Source organism: Gopherus flavomarginatus, chromosome 1 (genome assembly GCF_025201925.1).
Source record: "Gopherus flavomarginatus isolate rGopFla2 chromosome 1, rGopFla2.mat.asm, whole genome shotgun sequence".
Taxonomy (NCBI): domain Eukaryota; kingdom Metazoa; phylum Chordata; order Testudines; family Testudinidae; genus Gopherus; species Gopherus flavomarginatus.
This window is the reverse complement of record NC_066617.1, coordinates 114,646,553-114,665,960: the sequence shown is the minus strand read 5'-3', so window position 1 is coordinate 114,665,960 and position 19,408 is coordinate 114,646,553. Positions and strand designations below refer to the sequence as shown.

The 19,408-nt window shown below is 43.3% G+C and overlaps 1 protein-coding gene across 3 annotated transcripts in view; it reads right to left on the bottom strand.

The window, feature by feature from the left end:
* The window catches only part of DENND5B (DENN domain containing 5B), a 190,127-nt gene that overhangs the window by 100,951 nt on the left and 69,768 nt on the right, over window positions 1-19,408 (bottom strand). Inside the window, exon 1 of one of the 3 annotated variants that reach the window (XM_050917985.1) lies at window positions 18,225-18,243. The exons of the other annotated variants lie outside the window; for them this stretch is intronic. The gene's annotated coding sequence lies outside the window, so the exon portion shown is untranslated. Of the gene's footprint in view, window positions 1-18,224; window positions 18,244-19,408 lie in introns of those variants that run through there. 3 annotated transcript variants of the gene reach the window in all.

The window sequence follows — 19,408 nt, the reverse complement described above, 5'->3', positions numbered from 1 at the left end:
AACTCCCTCACCAGCGCTGCAACTTTCTGATGTAGACAAGCCCTCAGTTATGAAATTCCCAGTGCTCCAAGCTCTCATGGTTAAATCCAAGATGTGTAATCACTGTACACTAATAAATAACCAGAGTGACTCTACAAGTATCTGCTTTAATTGGCTGCCACCATCAAAACTCTTAACTTAAGCACTAAAAAAAAACCCCACACCCTATGGACATAAGGGAGATAGGCTCTCAACTACCATAATCTGCCTTATCTTCAGCAGGAAGAGATAGCAAGAAAAATGGAGTTACATAGGATAATAGGGAAAATGGGGCAGCCCAATGTGCTGTGGACACATGTATCGAAACACTGGAGTGTATAACCAAAGCACAGATTTAGGTAATCAGATGATTAAGCAGCTACACAACTTATGCAAACCCCTGTACTAATATGTAAAAGGCAGAGGATTATTAACGGAGAAGTAAGTGTGCAGATCAGTAGAATTCCTGTCAGTATAAAAATCAGAGAAAAAAATTATGGTATGAACCTATGGTTTATCACTAAATAGTTACGCTTGTGAAAAAAACCTGGCACTGAAAAAAATGCTTTTAAAAAACAGTGCAGTTTTTGTTAAAAGTTAACATAGTTCTAGGGGTAAAAAAAAAAGGAAGAAGCTAAATAATCGGACCCTAGCAATTCACTTTACCCATCATCCACTCTTTTTGACCTGATTAAAATATATCCACTATCTGTCAGCAGAGTAACATTATACAATATCAACAGTGTCTGTTTTGTAATACAGCTCCACTCCCAGATGCCAACAGATCAACAAAAACTTTTCACTACATACAGAAACAAAAATGTGAAACAGATTAAATCTATTTTATTTAAACTGCACAATGTCAGTAAACTGAAGCCATAGTAGTTTTGGTGACCTGGAGTGGTTTTACATATAAAAATTTTATCCTTGCCTTCAGGCAATAATTATGAAATATAGTTTAAATCACTCATAACATTTCCAATGAATTAAGAACTTCCACTTTACGTAAAGTCTTTGCAATAGAGATTAACTATTGCATTCAGACAGCTAGCTACAGAATACATATTTTAAATATTTCCATATTTCCCTTTATTCAGCTTCATTGCTAAAGAGCACAGTGCTGTTATATGAATGTTTTACTGAACAAAGGTTTACAACAGTCAGCAGGAAGTAATATCAGGTGTAAAACTGGACTTTTCACAGTTCTAGATATGGGCAACAGTCGTTCTTAACTCTCAGGCCTCCATTTTCTCTGCAACAAACATGCATGGAATTCTAAGACACAGCTGTTTTGCTGCCAAGTTGAATGTCGGTCACAGAAAACAACTTTCCAAATACAGGATTCCAATCCACAACTTCCCATTACTTACAGGCAGCATCTGGACACAGATCTTTAATCTTTCCCATTCAACAACCAACAAAGAAGTGCCACTCTTGTCCCTTGTGGTAGCCCTATGCTTGTGAGCATTTTGAATCCTTAAAACCAAAAAAAGAATAAGCATCTGTACTAGCTTGAAGAGCAGTGTTTGAGTGATAGATTTAAGTGCATTTTTAACTTGAGCGTCATACACCATTATTGAATACATTCTCCTGACATCTTTCAGCGCACCACTCTATTTTTAAGTAGCTGCATATTGCACTAAAAGGATTTAGCCTCACATGCTTTACATACTTGATCAACTCCCTAAAATAGATGCTGATTGCCATCTTAGTCCCTGCTTCAGAAAAGCTCTCAAGCACATGCTTTAACTGATTTTGCCAACGGGATTTAAGTTGGTTCTTCAATGTTTTCCTCAGTCCCTGCTCATCTTTAGTCCATAATTTACTCTGACCTCCCATCCATGTCTCACGAGCCTAAACATACACAAATACAGGATCGGATTCTGACAATTACTTCTCCTTGAACAGCACCTTTTACCATGAGAAGCATCACTGAAGTGCCCTGGAGAACAGAAATATCAAAGGGCAGGAGTGAGGGGTATCAAAATAAGTCCCTTAGCTAATAGATTAGCTGCTCAGTGGAAGAAAGATGGTTTCTCAAATACTTCTTGATACAGCATAAAATACACTTTCAGTATAGTGGATTGGTACAGCATTTAGTAGCTTCATCATCATATTGTAGAGGATGTAGACATCTTGGGAAGAAAACAGAACTAAAGTGCAGCATGTTAACGTAAAGACAAGGTACTTCCACTTCTCTTGCTAGTGACTATTATTGTTCTTTATATTGACACCCTAACCTCTGGTGGACATGCGAAAGAGAGGGAGGGGATGTACTTAAACCCTGGGGGGGTGGGGGAATCAAGCCTCTTCAAGATGTTTCAAATTGGACACCCTTAAATTGAATCCCTGAAAATCACTAGTCATTGAAAAGTCTTGGCTAGTACCCCTACATAAAAGAGCTTGATAAAGTCACAGCTGAAACAACTATACATGATTTCTGTTGCTGGGCTAACAAAAAGGATATGCAAATATTAGAAAATGCGCACAACAAAATTCATTTGTGAACAAACGTTGGCTTATCAAGGAAAGTTCAAGAACTTAGCGGGTCCCCAGCGTCTGTACATCACTCTGTTGCCAATCACTATACCCAAAGCTGTGACAACAACAACAAAAAACAAACAAAAAAAACCCGTAAATAAAGCCCCCAAATCCAAAACCCTAGAAGCTCAGCATTGCACAATACTACAAAGTAAGCTACCAATTATAATCAACCCAAAGAGACTAATTAAAACCAAGGAATTAGTGTTTCACTGAATTTTAGCAGCTCCAACAGGATACTGCCTATTCTGCAATATGTAGGTTAAACATGCAAAGGGTCTACTCAACTTGTAGCATTTCTGTTGCCTGACAATTACAACTCTGTCCTCTACCTCACTATCTCCCTCCCTTCTTCATTCCCAACTCAGGTCAGAGTCAATATAAAGAATGGTCATCAAATGAAATTCATAGGCAGCAGGTTTAAAAACAAACAAAGGACATATTTCTTCACACAATGCACAGTCAACATGTGGAACTCTTTGCCAGAGGATGCTGTGAAGGCCAAGACTATAACAGGGTTTAAAAACAAAAACCCTAGTTAAGTGCATGGAGGATAGGTCCAACAATGGCTATAGCCAGGGATGATGTCCCTAGCCTCTGTTTGCCAGAAGCTGGGAATGGGGGACAGCGGCTGGATCACTTGATGATTACCTGTTCTGTTCATTCTCTCTGAAGGATCTGGCATTGGTCACTGTTGGAAGACAGGATACTGGGCTAGATGGACCTTTGGTCTGACCCAGTATGGCTGTTCTTATGCAAGAACTAGCACAAGAAATTTAAGTACTAGGTCTTAATATTAACATGCTATACTTGAGCTTTTTCTTTTTTAAAAAAAGCAATTTGAAACTTTTAATTTGCTGTTGATAATGTGAAGAGATGCATAAGAGAACTTTGAACAGTACTCGTTTGATGCTTGGTCTTTCTACCTTACAACAAGAGATGAGTCATGCTCTTGATTTGCTCACTGTAAAGTGGTATTGTTTGGGTTAAATGTAAAGAAATACTCCAAGTTCATTTTTTGGAAGTGCCAACAAATTTAAGGAGCTAACTAAATATTTAAGAATCAAGCTTCTATAAGCACTGGGTCATGCTTTAAGTGCTTTATCTCAAGATCTGTTTTCCTGATTTCTAAAGGCATCCATTTAAAAGACATTTAAAAGGGAAATGGGAAAATTCAATAAGAAAATATTTCCTCCTATTTGAAAATCTTGCTAAAGTCTTCTACAATGAAAGAGTTTTGTTTTGTATTTCATGTAAGTGGAAGAGAGAAGAAACAGGTCTTCCTTGTACAGTGACTCCTCATTTAACATCCTCTTGCTTAATGTTATTTCAAAATTGCATCACTGCTCCATTAGGGAACATACTCGCTTTAAGTTGTGCAATGCTCCCTTATAACGTTGTTTGGCAGACTTTGCAAGGGAGCACTGCACAAGTTCCTCTTCTCTGCCTCCTTCCCTTCCCACCCTCCCTCCCAGCACTTCCCCCGCCACCAAACAGCTGTTTGGCAGTGCTTAGGACTTTCTGGGAGGCAGGGAGGGAGCGAGCGAGGAAGCTGCCTCCCCTCTCCCTGGGCAGGGCCACTCGGCACGCAAGGGCTTTAGGGGCTGCAAGGCCCTGGGCTAAGGGGGTCCCGGCCTGCAGCTCTAAAGCCCCTTTTGGAATGCGACCCTGCGAGCACGGGCCAGAGGCCTGAGGAGGAACAGGGGCAGCCAGAGGCCAGAAAGAAGCAGCAGTTTCCCCTTCAAAGCCAGCTGGAGAGAAGCGGTGCTTTGAAGGGGAAAGCGCGGCTTCACTCCAGCTGCTGGCTGTGTGGGCCGCATTCCAAAAGGGGCTTTAGAAGGCTGGGGTCCCCTTAGTCCAGGGCCCTGCAGCCCCTAAAACCCCTGCGTTCTGGGAGGCCCTGCCTGCCGGGGGGGAGGGAGCTCCCAGAATGGCAGTTCCCAGAATTGCAGCCATGGGGGCACTGCCATGCTGCGCAGAGCCATCTGCACACCCCCTGCACCAAACAGGAGCTGCCTCAGGTAAGTACCCTGCACTTTGTGCCTATCCCAGCCCAGAGCGCCCTCCCGCACCTTAGCTCCCTCCCAGACCCCACACCCCCAGCCCTGAGCCCCAGCGGTAAGCCAGAGGCACCTCCCCACCACAGTATAGTATATAATGCCTTTTGATTGCTCCCCCCCCCCCCGCAAATTTCCTTGGACCCTAGCCCCCCGCATTTACATTAAATCTTATGGGAAAATTGGATTTGTTTAATCTTGTTTCATTTAAAGTTGCATTTTTCAGGAACCTAACTACAACGTTAAGTGAAGAGTTACTGTAATACAAAAAAAGCCGTAAAGCAAAAAAATATAGTAGAAGTGTGGACTTATACAATAAGAAATAAAGCTGTCCAGCACTTTGAATGAAAACTTTTTTTTTTTAATACAATGTTAAATTCACACGTCTTAATACATCAGCTCAATGAAATTCTCATTTGGTGGTATTTTTTCATTTGGATATTTCAAGGGCCTTGGTACTTATCCTGCAGATATTGATATAGACTCAGGCTTTATGGCCAGAAGGGACCCTTCATGATCATCTAGTCTGACATCCTGCACATTGCAGACTACAGAACCTTACCCACCTGCTTCTGCAATAGGCCCATAACCTCTGGCTGAGTTACTGAAGTCATCAAATATGATTTAAAGACTTCAAGCTACAGAAAGTCCATCATTTACACTAGTTTAAACCTGCAGTTGACTTGTGTCCCATGTTGCAGAGGGAAGGCAAAAAAGACAAGCATTTCTGTCAGTCTGACTTAAAGGAAAAATTCCTTCTTGACCCAAACTACGGCAGTCAGTTGGACCCTGAGCATTCTGGCACGACTCACCACCTGGGAAAGAATTTGCTGCGGTAACTTACAGCCCTTCCCATCACCAGCCATCAGAGATATTTGCTACTAGCAGTCACAGATTGGCTACATGCCATTGTGGGCAGTTTTATCATACCATCCCCTCCATAAACTTATCAGACTCAATCTTGAAGCCAGTTGGGTTCCCCCCTCTCCCTGACTCCCCTTGGAAGGCTGTTCTAGAACTTCACTCCTCTGAAGATTTGTCTAATTTCAAGCCTAAACTTGTTGCTGGCCAGTTTACTGTCATGTGTTCTTGTATCAACAATGGTGCTTAACTTAAGTAACTCCTCTCTCCTGTTATTCATCCCTATGATGTACTAATGGAGAGTAATCATAGCTCCCTCTCCACCTTCCTGTGGTTAGGCAGAACAAGCCAAACTCTGAGTCTCCTCTCATAAGGTAGGTTTTCATTCCTCTGATTATCCTAGTAGCCCTTCTCTGCACCTGCTCCAGCATGAATTCATCTTTCTTAAATATGGGAGACCAGAATTGCACACAGTATTCCAGATGAGGTTTCAAATACCTCGCCTGATGCATCCTAAGATTGCATTAGCCTTTTTTCATAGCTACATCACATTGGCAACTCAGTCATTCTGTGATCAACCAATACGCTCAGGTCTTTCTCCTTCTCTGTCCCTTCCAATTGATAAATCCCCAGTTTATAGCAAAAATTCTTGTTAGTGCAAAGTTATGCACTATTAAATTTCATCCCATTTCTACTACAGTACTACAGTTTTGAAGATCATTCAGATCTTGTATAATATTCTGGTCCTCCTCCATATTGGTAATACCTCCTCAACTTTGTTTTATCAACAAAATTGCATTAGCACACTCCCATTTTTTTGTGGCAAGGTCATTAATAAAAAAGTTAAGACCAATCCCTCTCTTATCTGGGACCTGAGTAATTCTTCTAGCAACCTCCCTCCAGCCCGAGCGCTCACCTTTCACCATGACCTGTTATAGTCTCCCCTTTAACCAATTCCTTTTTCATTTCTCAATTCTTATATTAATCCCTATCTTCTCCAATTTAACTAATAATTTCCCATGCACAACTGTATCACTGTTATTGAAACCCAGGTAGATTCGATACATCACTTTTTTTTTTGGACAAAAGGAAATCAGTTATCTTAAAAAACTATCAGGTTGATCTGGCATGATCTACCTTTTATAAAACGAGGTTGGATTTTTATCCCAATTACTGTTTACCTCTATGTCTTTAACTACTTTGTTTCAAAATAATGTTCTAAAACCTTGCATATTGAGGTCAAACTAATAGGTCTAAAATTTCCCAGATCACTTTCCCCTCCTCTCCTTTTTCTTAAAAATAGATACTATATTAGCAATTCTCCAGTCATGAGATTGAGTTACAGATTACAGGTAATATGTATTACCTCCACACTTGCCAGTCAGGACAGCTGGTTTTGGGTAAGTGTTTTATTACTGAAAACTTGAGGCTATTCACATTCTGCTATTATGGAAACAAATTAACTGCAAACACCTTCTGTCAATATGTTTAAGTGTGACTACAAGGAAGAGAAGCTTAAATTTGTGCTGGATTTTATTTCCAAGGTTCTAATTCAGGGGTTCTCAGACTTCGTGAAATGGGTCACCAGTACAGAAGCAAGCCTCTGAGTGCAATCCCCCTTATACATTAAAAATAGTTTATATATTTAACACCATTATAAATGCTTGAAGCAAAGCAGGGTTTGGTGTGTAGGCTGACAGCTTGCAACCCCCATGTACTAACCTCGTGATCCCCTGAGGTGTCCTGACCCCCAGTTTGAGAAGCCCTGTTCTAATTAATGAATATTTGACACAGAGTGCAAAGATGCCGGATACAGGTTGCCAGACATCCAAACAGTTGTCTTCCCTTTCTTTGAAGCCCACCTCTGCTTCTCTTGGAAAAAACAGAGTTGAGGTAAGTGTGGGCTTGACATTTTTTCTCACTGTACTGTATCAGGCTTGGAATATTCCTGTTTAAGTTTTGAAAGATGCCTCCAGTTTAAAATTGGTTCTCTTTGGGCACTTCCTTCCCCACATACCAAAGAAACAGTATAATTCTTACCATTCAATTCTAGCACAGATAAGTAGTTTTTCCTAGAGCTTTTACATGAATAGAACTGAGCTTAATTCTGAAAAAACACTTCAGCAGCTCTTGGTTTCAGATGTGATAAAGTGACCAAGGTTAAAATTCCTGCTGAGAGTACCAGGAATAGAGCCATGGAAATATAAATCCAAGTTTTAAACATTTGTCTTATAAGAAGTGTAGTTTTTAAAAAGTGTTTGAGTTTATCCAGAGTGAATCAGATGTGACTATTTGAGGAGAGGGAGTGAGTTTTCAGGATATCTCCACAATCTGCCTCTTCCTGCCCATATGCCTTGTTCAACACTAGCATCTCTGGGTCGCTAGTCCAGCCCTTTAACCCCTCACTTCTGCTTAGGACATTTGCCTGTGAGTATCAGGCAATCCTGACTGCTTTTCCTAACTATTCTGGGGGCCCCACAGAACTCATCAAAACACACTGATTGTCTACGTTTTCAACTGCTGGGTTTGAAAACCCACTCTACTTTTAATTTAATCGGAGTAAATAAAACACAATAGCTTTCAGTAACCCTTCTACTTCTTACTCCCAGAGGGAAAGCCTAATTTTTCCTGCAGTACTTCCCTTCCTGATCACAATCCAGCTCCTTGGCCCTCTTTGTGATCTTTCTTCCTCTTGCCTCAGGAGCTAACTGACCACCCCTTAAATTCAGCCCCTCAGTTCCAAACAAGCAGCCTGGACGGACTTTAATCCGCAGTCCAACCCACTCTCATTCTTCACCCAGCAGCATATTCTTTTGGTCTTCATCCAAACAACATACCCCATCAATACAACATCTCATATCATATAATTGAGTTAACATTGCCCCATCTCCACAAAAGCCTAGTTAATTTTTCCGTATTCCTCAGTAAGTTGAGGTTCACAGATAACAATGGGATCTTATCAGCCATGAGAGAAATTTAAGGATGAGAGTTAATTTCTATACAGACAAACCATTACCCTTCTTTAAAGTTAAACTGGTCCACTGAGGGACTACTGCATGCAGTGCCCTTTGCCTGAAGGCTGCATCTACTGAGGTTTGTAGAAGTTAGTGAAAGATATCAGTCATGACCATGTAGCACTGTAGAGATATCTTCCTAAAGCGCAAAGAATGTGGTCATTGCTCACAAGGGGCTGGGGGCCATGGTGGGAGTGCTCTGGGCTCCTGTGGGTGCGGGTCTTCAGCACAAGGGGAGGGGTCCAGGGTTAGCCTCCCCCCAACAGTCAGGTCACTGGCTGCCCATGATTATAGGGATACTGGAAACAGTGGAATAGTTTGCACGATTGGCATACAGATATTGAGGGTATGTGCTGTTCAGGAAAGACAGAAGTGAAGGTAAAGGTGGTGGAGTAGCTTTGTATATCAGTGATGAGGTAGACTGGAAAGCAAGGAAAAACAATGGAATGGATAAAATAGACTACTTGGGTCAAAATTACTTTGGGGGAAGACAGGCATTAGAGGCTGCACTGGGATAGTGCTTGGTCTTTTAGAGGCACCCAGGATCCAATTTGGATATGAAGAGAAACCTCTAATATCTTCATACAATTCCCAGTAGTATTTATGTCATTGACTATGGGAGACTAATTTCTCAGATATAGATTGAAGGACAAGTGCTACTAATAATGGTAGGGCCCACATATTCCAGGAAGCGATAGCTGACAGTCACTTCACCATATCGTCACTGAACCAACAAGAGGTGAGCCTAGTTTAGATTTAGCACTGATAAGTTGTGAGGACCTCATAAAAGATGGGACACTAGATAGGAAAGTCTCCAAGTTACTACAAAGAATTCTTCCCCAGGTGTCTGGCTGGTGGGTCTTGCCCAGGTGCTCAGGGTCTAACTGATCGCCATATTTGAGGTCTGGAAAAAATTTCCTCCCAGGTCAGATTGGCAGAGACCCTGGAGGTTTTTCACCTTCCTCCTCAGCATGAGGCACAGGCCACTCGCTGGTTTAAACTAGACTAAATGGCAGATTCTCCTTACCTTAAGTATCAGGAGGTAGCCATGTTACTCTGTATCCACAAAAACAGGAGTCTGGTGGCACCTTAAAGACTAACATTTATTTGGGCATAAGCTTTTGTGGGTAAAACAACCCACTTCTTCAGATAGATTATGGGCCTATTACAGTAGGTGGGTGAGGTTCTGTGGCCTGGAATGCGTAGGAGGTCACCCAAGATTATCAGAACAGTCCCTTCCAGCTTTCAAGTCTGAGCGTATGTCTATACTATGGGATTATTCCGATTTTACATAAACCGGTTTTGTAAAACAGGATCATACAAAAATCAAGTGCACGCGGCCACACTAAGCACATTATTTCGGCGGTGTGCGTCCATGTAACGAGGCTAGCGTCGATTTCCAGAGCGTTGCACTGTGGGTAGCTATCCCATAGTTCCCGCAGTCTCCCCCGTCCATTGGAATTCTGGGTTGAGATCCCAATGCAAAAACAGTGTCGCGGGTGATTCTGGGTAAATGTCATCACTCAATTCTTCCTCCGTGAAAGCAACGGCAGACAATCATTTTGCGCCCTTTTTCCCTGGATTGCCCTGGCAGACGCCATAGCATGGCAACTATGGAGCCCGTTTTGCCTTGTCATTGTATGTGTACTGGATGCTGCTGACAGAGGCAGTACTGCAGTGCTACACAGCAGCATTCATTTGCCTCTGCAAGGTAGCAGAGACGGTTACCATCCCTATCGCACCGTCTGCCATTGTAAATTGGTGATGAGATGATGGTTATCAGTCATTTTGTACTGTCTGCTGCTGTCATGGGGTGCTCCTGGCTGGCCTCGCTGAGTTCAGCCAGGGGCGCATGGACAAAAATGGGAATGACTCCCTGGGTCATTCCCTTCTTTATGTTTTGTCTAATAATAGTCAGTCCTGCCTAGAATATGGGGCTAGCGTACTACAGAACCAGAGAGCACAGCCACTCTGGGTCAGAGCTCCAGAGATCCCGCAGAAATGATGCCATTCTAGGGGGTGCCCCTGCAACAACCCCACCTGTTGCTTCCCTCCTACCCCAACCCTCCTGGGCTACCGTGGCAGTGTCCCCTCATTTGTGTGATGAAGTAATAAAGAATGCAGGAATAAGAAACACTGACTTTTTAGTGAGATAAAATGAGGGGAGGAAGCCTCCAGCTGCTATGATAGTCCAAGCAGGACAGAATCTTTTTAGACATGAAGGGGGGGTGGGCTGATAGAGCTCAGCCTCCAGTTGCTATGATGAGGACAGTTACCAGCCATTCTGTACCATCTGCCGGGAATGACCGGGAAGGGGATGCTGGTGTTCAGCGCTGCAGCACCCCATCTACCAGCAGCATGCAGTAGACATAGGGTGATACTGAAAAAAGGCAAGAAACCTTTTTTCCCTCCTTTTCTTTCGGGGTGGGGAAGGGTGTAAATTGATGACATAGACCCTGAAACACCCGGAAAAATGTTTTTGATCCTTCAGGCATGGGAGCTCAGCCAAGAATGCAAATGCTTTTCAGAGACTGTGGGGACTATGGAATAGCTGGAGTCCTCAGTACCCCCTCCCTCCCTCCATTTCATTCTTTGGCTTTCCGTTACGCTTGTCACACAGCACTGTGCTGTGGACTCTATCATAGCCTGGAGATTTTTTTCAAATGCTTTGGCATTTCGTCTTCTGTAATGGAGCTCTGATAGAACAGATTTGTCTCCCCATACAGCGATCAGATCCAGTATCTCCCGTACAGTCCATGCTGGAGCTCTTTTTGGATTTGGGACTGCATCGCCACCTGTGCTGATCAGAGCTCCACGCTGGGCAAACAGGAAATGAAATTCAGACGTTCGTGGGGCTTTTCCTGTCTACCTGGCCAGTGCATCCGAGTTCAGACTGCTTTCCAGAGCAGTCACAATGGTGCACTGTGGGATACCACCCGGAAGCCAATACCGTCGATTTGCAGCCACACTAACCCTAATCCGACATGGCAATACCGATTTCAGCACTACTCCTTTCATCGAGGAACAGTACAGAAATCGGTTTAAAGAGCCCTTTATATCGATATAAAGGGCTTCGTTGTGTGGACGGGTGCAGGGTTAAATTGGTTTAACGCTGCTAAATTCGGTTTAAACGCATAGTGTAGACCAGATCTGAGTCTGTGTTCTTGATAAATCCATTCTAGCCATTACTTAACCCTCAGATGCTTACAAAATTGATTGTTTAATACTTTGTTTGGGTACCTTTCCAAGAATCAAAGTTATTATAACTCCCCAAGTCCTTTGTTCCCCTTTTTATAGGCAAGTACTATCTTTGCCCTTCTCCAGTCCTCTCATTAGTCCTCCAGGAGTTTTCGAAGATATTTACTAATGGAGCCGAGATTGCTTGAGCTAGGTCCTTAAGTACTCTAGGATACATTTCACCAGGCCCTGCCCACTTGATTACTTCAAACTTACCTGAATATTCTTCAACCTGTTCTTTCCCTATTTTGGCTCGCATTCCTTCCCTCCTGCTGTTAATGTTAATTGTGTGAGTACCTAGTCACCATTAACCTTTTAGTGAAGACTGGAGCAGGACAGATATTAGCACCTCAGTCTTCTTGCTGTCATCAGCTCATTCCCCCCCTGAAGCAGTGGGACTATACTTTTTTGGTCTCTCTTTTGCTCCAAATGTGTTAAAAGGCAGTAAGAAAAGTTCTTTAATGTCCTTTGCTAGGTATAACTCATTTTGTGCCTTAGCCTGATTTTGGCCGTACATGCTTGTGCCATTCTTTTGTACTCCTCCTTAGCAATTAGTTAATTTCCACTTTTTGTAGGATCTTACATGCACATGTAAACACATACATCTCACTCAAAAATACGGACACTGTAATGGAACATTTCACTGAGTCAAGAAATTATCATCCTTGCCAGTTAATCAAGGTTCTCCAGTCTGTAATATCTGCTCTATAACTCTCAAAGTAAGGATGCTTCTATAATATGGACATAAATTACCAGCCAGTTGATAACACACTGCAGAGTTATACTTGTGTAGGGAAACAGTATTTTATTATTATTCATTACTCTGCAATATACAAAAACCAAAAAGGTCCCCCTGACATACCAGCTCTTCTCAACACAAAAAAGGAAAGATTTACATGCACCTGTGTACGTGTCTAAACTGTAAAAAGAAGAAATGAATGTACTCTGTACATAGATACTTACGCAGGGATTTCCCCTTCTGTTTTTTTAAAGGCACAAAGGGAAGTCTCAGACCATAAATATTTGTCAGTGACAGCAACGGTAACAGACACACAGCTGTGAAATTATTGGGATCTGCAACTCTTGTTGTATTTAAGACAAACAAGCAGTGAACTGGCTAGCTGAGAGAAGGACTGAAAGACACGGAGAACATGTCCATCCTTTCGTTATTTGGCTGCTAACAGCTTTGGTAAAAAGAATGGAAGGGGACAAATTAAATATCAGTTTACCACAAGTTGTTACAAAGTAAGATATTAAGGGCTCCACGGGTATATGGAAAAACATCATGAGATCAGGTTGTCAGATGCCTTTGCAAATTTGTGACAGTGCATACCGGGAGTAGAATTCCCATTTCAAAAATAGGGAAGGACACATATGTCCCTACTATAATGAAGAAATCTGAGCACTTACATAAATGAATGCTTGTTACTACAAAACTCAAGAGGCTTGATGGAATTTAGAGTTCTACTAAACTCTATAGCTAAACTATTATTTCTGAACCAAAACCAGTTAAGCTTTGGAGTAATATATATTTTTTTTAATGTTTGAATGAGGTTGCTTGTTAACAGCTACAGGGAGTGATCCCTTTTAGACTTGAAATTCACAATCCTCACACCAGTTAAAAACAAAAACTGTATACGATTACATACACCGTACATTTTAACCCCCAAAATGCTGAATTTTCCACCTATCACTAAGTTTCGTAGATGAACCTGAGTTGCTTAATCTCAGTAAATCAGACTTACTACATTAATATGCCATCTGACTCTCTGGCATTGCATTAGTGCCTGGTAACCAAGTGATAAGGAGACTAGGAAACATTCTCTTGCAGTTTTGCCTTTCTTAAGGTCATGGTATGTCCACACACAAGAACCTCTATCCCAAGTTAAGTGGTGCTTCCACCCAGGCTAGCTAGCATAGCTAGGAGTGCTAGTTAGAGTGTCGATGCTGCTTTCCCTCGGGCTGATCTCACTGAGAAATTGGTAGGTTGGCACAGAATAAGTCTTTCAAGTGCTGATAATCCTCCAATGCCTCCCCACAATTCCCTCAATGTGACCAAAATGGACAAGTGTGCCTACAGTTCACTGGGAAAATCATGGAACAGCTTGTTTTACTTGCAGCATAACTAACCATGGGATTGTGAGGGTTGTGTTGGAATTCCAAGCTATCACTCAGTGTATGGGGCAGGAAGGAGGAGAGAAAGAGGTTTCTAGTCATGCTTGCAGGCTAGGGGGCTCTGTAGTAAAGTGTGCAATCAGAGACAGAACGGGAAGAGTCAGCTTGAAGAAAGGTGGGCTGAATTGTGCCATGCTGCCTTAAGAAGCAGCCTGTTGTTTCTGTCCATTTTGTGTTTCTTGTGTGTAGGGGAACAATGAGGCGTGGGGAGACATACCTTCAAAGTGCAGGTAGATGGATCAAATTCAGGTGATTTGCTTTGTGTTTTATTTCAAACCTTTGAAAAGCACTTAATCATAACCCCACATCCAGCTAGCAAATCAAAAGCATTTCTTACAGTAGGTGAACTGATCAGGGCTGCTGGGGGAGGACGGGACAAGTGGGGCAATTTGCCCCAGGCCCCACACGGGCCTCGCAAGCCCTGGCCTTTGAATCCCTTCTCTGGCTACTGATCCGGTGGCGGTTGGAGTCTTCGGCTGCACTTTGGCATCGGGCCCTTCACTCGCTCCGAGTCTTGGGCAGCGGGTCCTTCAGTGCTGCTGAAGACACGGAGCGAGTGAAGGACATGCTGCCACTGCTGCAGACTCACAGCGCCGCCTGGTGAGTACAAGCGCCACAGTGGGTGGTGACTTTTTTTATTTCCTTCATGTCCACTCTCCCACTTTGTCCCAGGTCCCCTGAATCCTCTGGGAGGCCTTGGAACTTATTTAAGGATAACTGCTTTCCTCCCTCCTTAATCCTCAGTTTATTAAGTAAATTTAGAAATAGTGCTTTTTTGAGTCAGGTCATGGTCAGAGTATTGTAACCCAGGCAATCCTAGTTCACTACATATGTTGTGTCAGGAATGTATTCAAAGAACAAAAAAGGCTGAAACGTAAGACTAACAGAAAGATATATTTGAGGCGCTATTTTAAGGATATCCCAGTGGCTTCTAAAAGTGATCTACTCCAGTAACTAATGAAACAGGGAAAGAGGGAAGATTTTAAAAAATGGTACAACCTCTCCCGCAACTTTTGCGACCTTAACTTTAGCAGGTGTTACTGAGCCACACTGCTAACATATACATTTGGGAAACATTAAAATGAGACCGTATAAGTGTAGGGGATTAAGTGAGGGCTAAGATACCAGGACTCCCAAATCCTGAACCTGGCTTTGCCAATGATATACTAGGTGGTCTCAGACAAGGCACTTAACTACTCTACAGTCTTCCCTCTCTGACAAACTGGGATGTTATTACTTACCTTCCTTACTCATGAGTGGGGGGAAAATGAGGGTTAGGTAACATTAATAGAGAGTGTGGAAGATGTAAAAGCTATATGCTAATAATATTGTTAGTACAGTAAGTGTGACAAAGCTTATCCTTCAGCACCTTTTTTTTTTTTACACACATCTACATAAAGACTTAAGAATTCAAGTATTTAACACTTCAAGATCTTACGGTACCAGAACGGGCTTTGTATTCTCCCCCACCCCCCGCCTCATTCTGTGTGAGCTGTATATGCATAAGAGACACGTGTGGAATTCAGTTGAGATGAGTCATATTAGATCAAGTTTTCCTGAAGAGCCTTTTCTTTCAGTGATGAATTAATACCCAAACAACTAGAGCAGCATATGCAAATTACTCTTATTTTTCACTCTATCCGCTGAGGGAAGAAAAAAAAGGAGGTATATTCACAGCTAGATTTACTCCTGTGTTGAATTTGAGAACCATTACTGACTAATCTACACTGGTGACAATGGGACCTGTAACTGGAAGCTGTGGCAGAATATAGGACTGGGGGCTGGTCTACACTACATAGTTAGGCTGACAAAAGACAGCTTACGACAACCTAATTACGTCAGTGTCTACACTACAGCCTTCCTTCCACTGATGTTAAGTGCCTACTACACCAACATAGAAATCCACCTCCATGAGATGTATAAGGCTTATGTTGGTGTAATCAGGATGATGCAGTTTCTGTTTAGACACTGCATTACTTACATATGCTGTTGGCTGTCTTGTCAATTCTGTGGCAGAAGCCATGCTTTGACAAGAAACCTGGGCAGCTAGAGGCCTGGTGCTCCAGTTGCCTGGGAGCACGGTGAGGAGCCCGGCAGGCTGGATCCCACTCTCAGCCAGGCAAACTTGTCAATGTCACAGCTCAGAGAGCCATAAAATTGACAAGGCCGCCCAACTCCTGGGGGGAGCTGGATAAACCCCAGGCGGCTTCTCTCCTTCCCGCCCCCAACAGACAAGGGGGCAGCCCACCAAGAGCCTGTGAGGCAGCTGTGCTCTCAGCCGGGAGCTGCCAGCGGAGCTGAGACTGGGTCCACAGGTCACCACTCTGCCCTTTTTAGGTTGGTGGAAGTGCTCCTGATGAGGATGCGCACCGTCAACCCTACGAGGGTAGTGTGGACACGTACCTTGATCTAATAAAGGTCAACTTACCTTTCTTGGGTAAACCTACCCTAAGAAGCTACGGTGATTTTACAATTATGTTGTCTAGCCCATTCCTCACAGCCTTGAGGTCTAAGGCATGAACAGGTCTCCCTCCTCAAAGGAAAAAAAGGACCTATTCCCTGCATCATCCCTCACCCTAAATGAGCCCCCTCCCTCCACCCCAATACACTGGCATGGATGTTCATGTTGTACAAGGATTCCTTAGTGAGACTTTCCTGTTTAAAATCACGAAACAGTCTTGCATAGGGAGAGGAATGAAAAAGGGCTTGCCTAATGCTTGATAGCTGGACTCTAGAGAGCTTTGTAAACAGATGGAGATTCAGGATGGAAGTGAGCCCAGGATATAACCTCAAGGCAGGATATCAAGAGTCAGCAGGTGAAACCCTGAGGGCTTGTCTACATCACAAAGTTGCAGCGCTGGTGAGGGGGTTACAGCGCTGCAACTTAGGAGGTGTACACATCTGCAGGGCATCACCAGCGCTGCAACTCCCTGTTTGCAGCGCTGGCCGTACTCCTGTTTTGTCTCGGGTGTAGAGGATCCAGCGCTGGTGATCAAGTGTAGACACTTACCAGCGCTTTTCTTGACCTCCGTGGAATAAGCAGGTATCCCAGCATACCTGAGGAAGCCTCTCTGGTAATCAAGCAGGTCTCCTTCCCCGGTTTGCTCTCGCGTTCCCCGAACCCCCGAGCAAGCAGGTTTTCTTTCCCTGCGGTTTGCAGGGGGGTTCGGGGAACGCGAGAGCAAACCGCGGGGAAGCAGGTCTCCTTCCCCGGTTTGCTCTCGTGTTCCCCGAACCCCCGAGCAAGCAGGTCTCCTTCCCTGCGGTTTGCTCTCGCGTTCCCCGAACCCCCCTTGAAGCCGCCCAACAGCGCTGCAGTGTGGCCACATCTAACACCACTTGCAGCGCTGGTTGCTGTAAGTGTGGCCACTCTGCAGCGCTGGCCCTATACAACTGTACTAATACAGCTGTAACAACCAGCGCTGCAAAATTGTAGATGTAGACATACCCTCAGTCTGTACTGCATTGCTGGGATTTGGAATGACAGCATAATGACTAATCTTTGCCACTTTCACCAGTGATAAGCGAGTCTGTTCTCTGCTCTCTTGAAACAGATTCTGTTCAATAAGTTCCATGTGGGAGACCGAAGCCTGGTTCGCCACTAGGCCAGAAAAGAATGAAATCATGCCAGTGTCCATTTAACTGCGACCAGCACTTCCCACAAGGGCCATCCTCAAACTTGTTAATTGTTCAATTAAGGTACAAGGTCAGGCCTGCCTTATGTAAACCATCAGCTGTTGCTATCAGTTTCAGGATAATTCGGGGAGCTACTGGGCACAATGAATGTGCATAATACAGCAAGTGAATATGCACTACACCACAAATAAAAAAGTATCTAATGCCTGTAATATATTTTTAAAAAAATTAGCTACCATAACTATATTGACTTGTCAACCTCACCTCACCCCACCCCACCTTAGGGTAGAGGAAGCTTAGTTGATGGAGTTCTTTTAATTCCATGTAGCTACAGCCACTCGAGAGAGTGGATTAGCTACGTCGATAGAGAAACCCCTTCTGTCACTGCAGAAAGTCTAGACTATGGTGCTACAGGAGCATAGCTATAGTGCTGTAGGCGTGTCACTGTAGAGCCCAGTAGACGTGGGCTAAGCCTGTCATCACATTAGGCATGTCACTCTTGAAGGTCCCAATCTGGGCTCTAACTAGCCCCAACCCTCATTTTCTTAATCATTACTCTCTCACAAGTACCCAGTACCATGAGGGCCAAGGAAAGTATGCAGCTGTTTTCTCTAGTAAAGAGGGACTTTGCCAGCACAAGAGGCCGCTGCAAAAAGTCTATGTTCTGTACTGGATCTACCATTACCACTTTGCAGCTCAGAGCTTGTAAAGAACTTGGTCTGAGCAGGAAAAAGGAAAGTCTTAGCGTCAGGTGTTCTCCATTTGCAATAGGGATCAGGAGTCCAGAATGAGCTGAGTCCGTAGGTTTTTGCATAGTGGAGACAGATTCACTAGAGCTAACTTTTGACAGAGAGGCCTTGAGAAACAGCTTGTTTAAACAATCACTCTTGAGGTGGTCTCTTCACTCTGGTTAGGAACTGGAGCCAGCAGCCATAAAAAAAACAAGAAGTTACTGTGTCTACAGGCCTTTTTCTTTTGACAATTTAGTCACCCATTTTTCTGCCTAAATGGGACCTGAACTCTTGTGAATCTGGCCCTTATTGAACAACTCTCCCCACCAACCAAAGTAAGGAAGGAGCCCAAATATGCATTACTCAACTCAGTGGTCCCCAACGTGGTGCCCGCCGGGGCATTTATGTGCGACTGCCTAGTGCCCAGCAGGGGAGAGAAGCCACAGCCACGTGCCTGCCGGGGACAGAGAACTCCGGGGCTGCAGGCTTCATTCTATGTTAAAGTAAGAATAATAAAATAAAAAACATATTTGGACCAGCAGTTCAACAATGTTTAACTTTTTAAAAATAAGATGAAAACTTATTTGTAAAAGCTCCTTAATTTTTTACAGGTAGATAAAGAGCTAATTCACATGGTAAGGTGAAAGAGTAACTGCAGAGTAATTTACATGTAAAAGGTATTAATTAAAACTACCCTTTTATATTATGGATTCATATATTATGTATATTAAATATGATGTTTTTCATATTATTTAATGTACAAATACAAAATAAGCCTTGAAAAATTGTTGGTGCCCACCACACTTTTCTGAAAACATGAATGTGCTACTGGCCACAAAATGGTTGGGGACCACTGACTCAACTGGTAAAGCAAGATCCAAGCAGTTCAGGAGAGATCACAGAACCTTTGAGTCAAAGCTGATTGGTACTTCTACCCAGTACAAGATGAGGATGAGCATTACGAGTAACAACCCTTGGCCAGACACCAGGAACCGAATTCCTTCCCAAGAAGAAAAAACCCACTGATCCAAGTTCCAAAACAATCGCTCTGTATTTTATAGGTCTTGCAGCACTTCTCACCCCCTTCTGTAGATCATGATAGATTCCTTAGTGTATTAGCCACTGGACAGCCATATTT